Source organism: Culex pipiens, chromosome 3 (assembly GCF_016801865.2).
Source record: "Culex pipiens pallens isolate TS chromosome 3, TS_CPP_V2, whole genome shotgun sequence".
NCBI classification, from domain to species: Eukaryota; Metazoa; Arthropoda; class Insecta; order Diptera; family Culicidae; genus Culex; species Culex pipiens.
The window spans coordinates 129,298,917-129,309,225 of NC_068939.1; the positions used below are offsets into that span (position 1 = coordinate 129,298,917).

The 10,309-nt window shown below is 39.3% G+C and overlaps 2 long non-coding RNA genes across 2 annotated transcripts; one reads left to right on the plus strand and one right to left on the minus strand.

Moving 5' to 3' along the window:
• Nucleotides 1–8,913: 8,913 nt before the first annotated feature.
• LOC128093267 (uncharacterized) lies at nt 8,914–9,321 on the plus strand. Its single transcript, XR_008212364.1, has 2 exons — nt 8,914–9,069; nt 9,123–9,321. It is a non-coding gene; the product is annotated as an uncharacterized LOC128093267 (long non-coding RNA).
• A 474-nt stretch (nt 9,322–9,795) lies between these two features.
• LOC120414848 (uncharacterized) lies at nt 9,796–10,099 on the minus strand. Its single transcript, XR_005605139.2, has 2 exons — nt 9,934–10,099; nt 9,796–9,878 (listed from the first exon to the last, which is right to left on the minus strand). It is a non-coding gene; the product is annotated as an uncharacterized LOC120414848 (long non-coding RNA).
• Nucleotides 10,100–10,309: the final 210 nt, after the last annotated feature.

Genomic DNA, 10,309 nt, shown 5'->3' on the forward strand with positions numbered 1-10,309 from the left:
GCACAACGGTTTTTTAACGGGGCAACTGTCAATCAATAAATTGAGAATAATGAGAACTTAACCTGAATTTCAACCATCTTGGACGAATCATCTCTAGACTTTACAAGATACAACTGTATCTTGAGAAAGTTGGCGGCCCTGAAAAGGGCAAGTGTTTGTGTTTGTGAATTCGTATGGTTCGGTAAATGTACTCCCGGGAGAACCATCCCCCAGGGCACCGGCCTCTCCAGGCTGCCAAAGTTCTACCAAAGAGGTCTCAACCCCATTGTCCCAAATCATTTCGTTATTCCTATGAGCGTTCTAGCAATCTTCAAGAGAAAGGAACCCCTCCCAAATTGGTGCACAAGCTGTGTCTGTGTGCGTGTGTGTTAGCAGAAAAATTCCCTTAGATCTGATAAAAGTCTGATCGACACTAAATTCTCCAGAGGCTATATGTTAGTTTATTGTATCGCACGGCATGTTGCTGCTTCCACGCAACAGAAAACTGGTGCGATGCAGACATCATCTCTGCTTGGGACGTAAGATTGAATTGACACCGCAGAGCTTAAAGACAAAGTTCTTTGTAGAAAAAAAAAATCAATGCTTGCTTTTAAACTCCAGCCAACCTTCAAGATCAAATTCAAACCAAATTTCAATATAAGTATTGTATAGTTTTTAGTATAGTGTGCAACATCGAAATTTTTATGGTTTGTGTCTAGACTTACACGCAAAACGGACATTAGGTATAAATTCCTAACTTTTAGTATTTTTTGAACTTATGTTCTAGCTTGTCAAATTATACCTAAAAATTAGTATTTTTTTCTTCCTAAAATTTAGGATTTTTTTAGAACACTGAAGTAATTCTTAAAAATTCCTAAATTTTAGTATTTTTTTTAGTTCTAAAATTGCGATTCACGTTTTGACAAGTCAAAATAAAATAATTTCGTGGCTGTGAGTTGGTGTTCCGCAGTGCTGCTGAAAACTTAGGACCTTTGGCAAGGTAAGTTTTGTGCAGGAAGAAAAGTGGTTCTCCGGTTCTGCACGGAGAACGGAACCCGGAGCATCCTTGTCAGAAGAAGTGTGGCTCGCGTGCTTGTGGAAGAGGAGGAGGAGGAGGACGGAACCTTTAACTCCCGGCGAAATTAAAAAAAGCCGCCTCTTCCCTCTCGTGCTCTGGAGGACGGATCTCGGGACGGATATTTGCGTGGCGATTGTGTGAATGAAAAACTGTATCGAGTTTTAGTTTGACGAACCAATTTTTATCTTTTTGTGATTTGGTTGGACGTTGCGGGTGTGTGTATGTATGCGTTTGTGAAAGTGCGTTTGTGAAAGTGTTTGTGTGTGTGTGCGCGCTCGTGTGTGTGTGTGTGTGTGTGTGTGTGTGTGTGTGTGTGTGTGTGTGTGTGTGTGTGTGTGTGTGTATGAGAGACTGAAAGTGAGAGGGTGGGGGTAGAGGAAGAGAAAGAGAGAAAGAAAGAGAAAGTGGGAGAGAGAAGAGGAGAGGGAGAGAAAAAGTGGGAGAGAAGAGGGAGTGAAAGAGAGCGAAAATGGGAAAGGGAGAGAGAAAGTGGGAAAGGTAGAGAAAGGGGGAGTTTGTGAGAGAAGGCTGGAGGGGAAGAGGGAAAGAAAATGTGGGAGAGAGATAGGATGAGGGTAGAGGAAGAGAGAGATAGAAAGTAAGAGAGAGAAAGTGGGAGTGAGACGGGCAAAGATGAAAAAAGAGAGAGATAAGAGATTAAGTTGGAGAGAGAGTAGGAGATGGAGAGAGAGTAGGAGAGGGAGAGATAGTAGGAGAGGAAGAGATAGTAGGAGAGGGAGAGAGATAGTAGGAGAGGGAGAGAGAGTAGGAGAAGTAGAGAGAAAGTGGGAAAGAGAGAGGTGAGAAAATATGAGAGAGAAAGAAAGGGAGAGAGGGTAGGAGAGGAAGAGAAAAAGTTGAATTGAGAGGAAGGGAAGAGAGAGATAGTAGGGAACAGGAAGAGCGAGAAAATAGAAAGAGAGGGGAGAGAGAGAGAAAATTTTAAAAATCTTTAATTCCAAACATTATAAAACTCCAAAAAATCTTATATTCTACAATTCCAAATATTTAAAGATTAAAATGTTGAAGTTGTAAAAATATTAAAATAATAAAAGATATTTAAAATAAATAAATATCAAAATATTAAAGAACTAACATATTATATAATATTATACAAAATTATAATGTTAAAATATTCAAATCATTATATATTTATTTGAGGTAAGTACATTTATGAAAAAGTTGTGTTTTAGGTAAATAAAAATATTAATATCATTTAAACTTTTTTTTTCTTCTGCCTGCATATCTCTTGGAAAATACCTAATTTAAAAATTAAGATATTGAAATATGAAAATATTAAAATATTAAAATATTAAAATATCAAAATATTAAAATATTAAAACATTAACATATTAACATATTAACATATTAACATATTAACATATTAACATATTAACATATTAACATATTAACATATTAACATATTAACATATTAACATATTAACATATTAACATATTAACATATTAACATATTAACATATTAACATATTAACATATTAACATATTAACATATTAAAATATTAAAATATTAAAACTTTAAAATATTTAAATATTAACATATTTAAATATTAAAATATTAACATATTAAAATACTAAAATATTCAAATATTAAAATATTAAAAAATTAAAAAAAAAAGAAAATATTAAAATATTTTAATATTAAAATATTAAAATATTAAAATATTTAAATATTAAAATATTTAAATATTTAAATATTTAAATACTAAAATATTTAACTATTAAAAAATTAAAACATAAAAAAACCAAAATATAAAAAATAGATAAATTTAATATTAAAAATATAGATACATTAAAAAAATATATATATAATTTAAATTTTAATATTTATTTTTAGGTGAGAACATCTATGAAATAGTTGTGTTTGATGTAAATAAAAATATAAATATCATATAAACCATTGTTTTCTTCTGCCTGCATATCTCTTGGATAATACATAATTTGATCTTTGATTATTCTTAAGTATAAGTAATTTTCGATCCCTCACTTTTCTAGAAAATACCTCAAATTTAGGTATTTATTCCTAGAAATAAGGAATTATCATGGTCCGCCATCTTTGATTATACCTGATTATCAGTAATTTTGGATCCCTTACTTTTCCAGAAAATACCTCAAATTTAGGTATTTATACCTAAAAATTAGGAATAATCATGGTCCGCCATCTTTAATTATACCTGAATATCAGTAATTTTAGATCCCTCACTTTTCCTGAAAATACCTCAAATTTAGGTATTTATACCAAGAAATAAGGAATATTCATGGTCCGCCATCTTGGATTATACCTAAATATTAGTAATTTTGGATCCCTCACTTTTTCTGAAAATACCTCAAATTTAGGTATTTATTCCTAAAAATTAGGAATAATAATGGTCCGCCATCTTGGATTATACCTAAATTTTAGTAATTTTGGTTCCCTCACTTTTCCAGAAAATACCTAAAATTAAGGTATTTTGGTTCTACAATTATACCTAAAATATAGGAATTCTCGTACTAAAACGCTATTAGTAATTTTATTACTAATAGCCGATTAGTAATAAAATACCTTATTGCAGTCAGGTTCGATTATACCTAAAAATTAGGAATTTATACCTAATGTCCGTTTTGCGTGTAGCGTCTCAACTCCCACCGGCAACCCTCGAAAAATCTTTTTGAAAATTATTACAGTATTTACTTTGCCGAAACCATTTTTAGCCTTATGGAACACACCAACATCAATGCACCCAATGCAAATCTACTAACCGCGCGACTCATTAAAGCTAACAGTGCTTGTGCAAAGGTGAAAATGTTCCAATGAACTTGCAATGAGTTTTGTTGCCACTGCGGCAAGAAAAATGCCGCCGCATGTCGGAAGACCGCAATAACGGGGTGATAAAGCATCACCTACAAACCAAAAAAAAAGGTCATTTGTGCCCTAAGGGATATCGACGATCTCCGGGCCATTTCTCGACCTTCTGAAATAAAAGATAAAAAAAAACATTTCCAAAACCGCAATCAATTTATCCAGTGGAACACTATTAAGTGGTGGAGGTCGTCTGGGGAAGAAGATGGTCCCATTCCGAAAAAAGCTTCAGGCGCACCTAGACAGTGGAGCTGGCCATCCGGCGTAAATCCCAAAAAGGTATTGGAAAACAGTTGCATAAATCTTCCGGTAGCGGTGGGAATATGGCAGTAGACGAAGATGATGTTGGGGCACAAAAGCTGAATCCAGATTATTCCGGAACTCAAGGGGATAAGGAAGAGACTAATGAAAAACGGAGATAATATTATTAGCTAGAGTTGTAGCATTTGCAAGCTTTCTGGTGTGAATGATTTAAGGAACTTGAATCTTACGTCCCTAGTTGAGATGAAGTATCCAACGCAACAGTTTTTTTTTTGTTTTGTGGAAGCAGCGCATGCCGTGCGATACTTCATAAGCTGTCAGATCGCCGTAGTCGTGCTATCTAGTTGCAAGTCGATTTAGGCCAAATTGAGTTAAGAATGCCATTTTTGCAGCTCACAATGCCTCACCTTTTGACCTTCACAGATCCCCAAAATTAGATTTCAATCCTGAGATATTCAACAAAATTCGGAAACACCCTAAAAAATTGAGGCAAGATCTACAACTGGCCAAAGGTATTTTAGTCACAACGCGTTTGACACACGTACATGTCCGTCTACTGTACACTAAATCCCCTAAATACGCTCCCCCCGATTGCGCCTCCCCCGTTTTGCGCCCCCCGAATTGCGCTCAAACCCCGAAATAACGCTCCCCCCAAATAACGCTCTAAGTGGCGCAAATCGGGGGAGCGTTATTGCGGGGTTTTGGCGTGAAATGGGGTTTTCTTTTTAAATGTACTTTTTTACATATAAATAAAATATTTGTATAAGAGGTCATCCACAAAACATGGATAAGGGGCCATCCACAAATCTGGGTATCCAAGAACTCCCGGAAGTCATGCCCTAGATATCTACTTGATGAACGGGGGTCTATATGGGTGTATTAAACATCGGTATAGCTTCCGATAGCTTCAGTGAACCACGATGGATATTCTGGGTTACGTTAAATTGTTATGGGTCCTCCAGGAACTCCCGGGAGTTATAACCTGATGATCTACCTGATCAACGGGGGTCTATATGAGTGTATTAACCATCGGTATAGCTTCAGGTAGCTTCACTGAACCACGATGGATGCTCTGGAGTTCGTTGGATTGTCATGGGTCCTCCAGGAACTCCCGGGAGTTATGACCTGATGATCTACCTGATCAACGGGGTTCTATATGGGTATATTAATCATCGGTATAGCTTCAGGTAGCTTCAGTGAACCACGATGGATCTTCTGGGTTACGTTGGATTGTTATGGGCCCTCCAGGAACTCCCGGAAGTTATGACCTGATGATCTACCTGATCAACGGGGGTCTATATGGATGTATTAACCAACGGTATAGCTTCAGGTAGCTTCAGTGAACCACAATGGATACCCTTAGCCATGTTGGATTGTTATAGGTCCTCCAGGAACTCCCAGAAGTTATGACCTGACGATCTACCTGATCAACGGGGTTCTATATGGGTATATTAATCATCGATATAGCTTCAGGTAGCTTCAGTGAACCACGATGGATATTCTGGGTTACGTTGGATTGTTATGGGTCCTCCAGGAACTCCCGGGAGTTATGACCTGATGATCTACCTGATCAACGGGGGTCTATATGGGTGTATTAACCATCGGTATAGCTTCAGGTAGCTTCATGAATTACGATGGATACCCTTCGCCATATTGGGTTGTTATGGGTCCTCCAGGAACTCCCGGGAGTTATGACCTGATGATCTACCTGATCAACGGGGGCCTATATGAATACATTAATCATCGGTATAGCTTCAGGTAGCTCCACCTAACCACGAAGGATACTCTGAGGTACGTTGGATTGTTATGGGTCCTCCAGGAACTCCCGGGAGTTATGACCTGATGAACTACCTGATCAACGGGGGCCCATATGAATACATTAATCTTCGGTATAGCTTCAGGTAGCTTCACCTAACCACGAAGGATACTCTGAGGTACGTTGGATTGTTATAGGTCGTCCAGGAACTCCTGGAAGTCATGACCTGGACATCTACCAGATCAACGGAGGTTTATATGGATGAATTAATCATCGGTATAGCTTCAGGTAACTTCAGTAGCATCCATCATGGTTCAGTGAAGCTACCTGAAGCTATACCAATGATTAATATACCCACATAGACCCCCGTTGATCAGCTAGATCATCAGGTCATAACTCCCGGGAGTTCCTTGAGGACCCATAACAATTTAACGTAACCCAGAATATCCATCGTGGTTCACTGAAGCTACCGGAAGCTATTCCGATGATTAATATACCCATATAGACCCCCATTGATCAGGTAGATCATCAGGTCATAACTCCCGAGAGTTCCTGGAGGGCCCATAACAATCCAACGTAACCCAGAAGATCCATCGTGGTTCACTGAAGCTACCTGAAGCTATACCGATGATAAATATACCCATATAGACCCGCGTTGATCAGGTAGATCATCAGGTCATAACTCCCGGGAGTTCCTGGAGGGCCCATAACAATCCAACGTAACCCAGAAGATCCATCGTGGTTCACTGAAGCTACCTGAAGCTATACCGATGGTTAATACACTCATACAGACCCCCGTTGATCTGGTAGATCATCAGGTCATAACTCCCGGGAGTTCCTGGAGGACCCATAACAATTTAACGTAACCCAGAATATCCATCGTGGTTCACTGAAGCTACCGGAAGCTATTCCGATGATTAATATACCCATATAGACCCCCATTGATCAGGTAGATCATCAGGTCATAACTCCCGAGAGTTCCTGGAGGGCCCATAACAATCCAACGTAACCCAGAAGATCCATCGTGGTTCACTGGAGCTACCTGGAGCTATACCGATGGTTAATACACTCATATAGACCCCCGTTGATCTGGTAGATCATCAGGTCATAACTCCCTGGAGTTCCTGGAGGACCCATAACAATCCAACGAACTCCAGAGCATCCATCGTGGTTCAGTGCAGCTACCTGAAGCTATACCGATGATTAATACACCCATATAGACCCGCGTTGATCAGGTAGATCATCAGGTCATAACTCCCGGGAGTTCCTGGAGGGCCCATAACAATCCAACGTAACCCAGAATATCCATCGTGGTTCACTGAAGCTACCTGAAGCTATACCGATGGTTAATACACTCATACAGACCCCCGTTGATCTGGTAGATCATCAGGTCATAACTCCCGGGAGTTCCTGGAGGACCCATAACAATTTAACGTAACCCAGAATATCCATCGTGGTTCACTGAAGCTACCGGAAGCTATTCCGATGATTAATATACCCATATAGACCCCCATTGATCAGGTAGATCATCAGGTCATAACTCCCGGGAGTTCCTGGAGGGCCCATAACAATCCAACGTAACCCAGAAGATCCATCGTGGTTCACTGGAGCTACCTGAAGCTATACCGATGGTTAATACACTCATATAGACCCCCGTTGATCTGGTAGATCATCAGGTCATAACTCCCTGGAGTTCCTGGAGGACCCATAACAATCCAACGAACTCCAGAGCATCCATCGTGGTTCAGTGCAGCTACCTGAAGCTATACCGATGATTAATATACCCATATAGACCCGCGTTGATCAGGTAGATCATCAGGTCATAACTCCCGGGAGTTCCTGGAGGGCCCATAACAATCCAACGTAACCCAGAAGATCCATCGTGGTTCACTGAAGCTACCTGAAGCTATACCGATGGTTAATACACTCATACAGACCCCCGTTGATCTGGTAGATCATCAGGTCATAACTCCCGGGAGTTCCTGGAGGACCCATAACAATTTAACGTAACCCAGAATATCCATCGTGGTTCACTGAAGCTACCGGAAGCTATTCCGATGATTAATATACCCATATAGACCCCCATTGATCAGGTAGATCATCAGGTCATAACTCCCGAGAGTTCCTGGAGGGCCCATAACAATCCAACGTAACCCAGAAGATCCATCGTGGTTCACTGGAGCTACCTGGAGCTATACCGATGGTTAATACACTCATATAGACCCCCGTTGATCTGGTAGATCATCAGGTCATAACTCCCTGGAGTTCCTGGAGGACCCATAACAATCCAACGAACTCCAGAGCATCCATCGTGGTTCAGTGCAGCTACCTGAAGCTATACCGATGATTAATATACCCATATAGACCCGCGTTGATCAGGTAGATCATCAGGTCATAACTCCCGGGAGTTCCTGGAGGGCCCATAACAATCCAACGTAACCCAGAAGATCCATCGTGGTTCACTGAAGCTACCTGAAGCTATACCGATGGTTAATACACCCATATAGACCCCCGTTGATCAAGTAGATATCTAGGGCATGACTTCCGGGAGTTCTTGGATACCCAGATTTGTGGATGGCCCCTTATCCGTGTTTTATGGATGACCCCTTATACAAATGTTTCATTTATATGTAAATAAAGTACATTTAAAAAGAAAACCCCATTTTACGCCAAAACCCCGCAATAACGCTCCCCCGATTTGCGCTCAAACCCCGAAATAACGCTCCCCCCGTTTGCGCTCAAACCCCGAAATAACGCTCCCCCGAATTGCGCTCTCCCCCGGTGTGCGCCCCCCCAAAAAGAGCGCACATGGGGGATTTAGTGTACAGATTTTAATCATAACTCGGGACTTCAGCAACCAAATATAATCAAACTTCGAGACAATTATTTATGTAAACTAATGTCAAAAACATAAACAATGACTTTTAAATCCCGCCGTTTGAAATGCATGATTTTTAAAACCCGCCAAACAAATCGCAGCAAACCTGGGGTTGCGAAGCGAAAACTTATTTTTTTTTGTATTGACGGAAGTGGTGGAGTTTTCGTCGCGGAGGATTTATTTTGTGGGCAAATGTGAACCTTTTTGGGCTTTGGAGGGGATTCTGCTGCCCGGAGGCCAGCCAGTGTCGTAGCGCTAAGGTTAGTTGAGAGTTTTTTTTTATTTTTAAACATCTTGTTCTTTTGGTTCACAGGCCGGAAAAAAAGTCGAAACGCAGAATATCCCGGTGCTTAATTGTAGGTGCAAAGAGTTTGACCCCAAATACGATTCGTTTTGGCTGTTCAGATGGGAGACCGTTTGCTCTCTTAATGTGAGAGTTGCTGTTCGAAACAAAATGTTAATCATAATTAACCGGATACTTAATTAAAAATAAAAGACAAAAATACAATATACTATTGAAATTGTAGTTTTAATTAACATCTCCTATGCTAAAGCATTATAACTACTATTCCTAATGTAATTAATCATTGATTCAATAAAAAATCTCGTAGAATCCAATTATTAATGTGATTCGAAACACTGAGATGAATCGCGTTTAAAAAAAACCGTCAGCATTTATATTTAGTCAATCATTGTTTAAGAATTCTGAATGAATTCTCTGTATTTAATCCAGATTAAGTGAGTAAGATGGTTAACTTTTTATTACATTCTTTTTTCGTGTGGCGTTAGCCCAATAAAAGACATTGAACAGTTTTTTTTTATTTTTCAAGCATTTGCAACAAAGTTTCAAAATTCAAAAATCGTGAATCTGCCAATTTTGGATTTGTACACTGGTCAGTAAGTTAGTAAAAACACGGTCATTAACACTGCCATTTTGCACCGCGAGAGAAATTCATACTTCAATTGCGATAAGAACGTTTTCTGCGCCCACTGCTCCAAACTAATCTTCTTGTGGGACAAAACGTCTGCATTAGCACCGGGTTATTCAGCGTTTCGGCTTTTTTCCGGCCTGTGAACCAAAAGAACAAGATGTTTAAAAATATAAAAAAAAACTCTCAACTAACCTTAGCGCTACGACACTGGCTGGCCTCCGGGCAGCAGAATTCCCTCCAAAGCCCAAAAAGGTTCACATTTGCCCACAAAATAAATCCTCCGCGACGAAAACTCCACCACTTCCGTCAAAACAAAAAAAATATAAGTTTTCGCTTCGCAACCCCAGGTTTGCTGCGATTTGTTTGGCGGGTTTTAAAAATCATGCATTTCAAACGGCGGGATTTAAAAGTCATTGTTTATGTTTTTGAAATTAGTTTACATAAAGAATACCCAGAACGATCAGCTAAAAAGTATTTGTTATTGTTTACATTGCGTGTTTTAGTTTTTATTTTACTTTGGTCAAACATCAGAACGTGTTTTTTTGGGAACTTCAAAAAGCGACCTGCG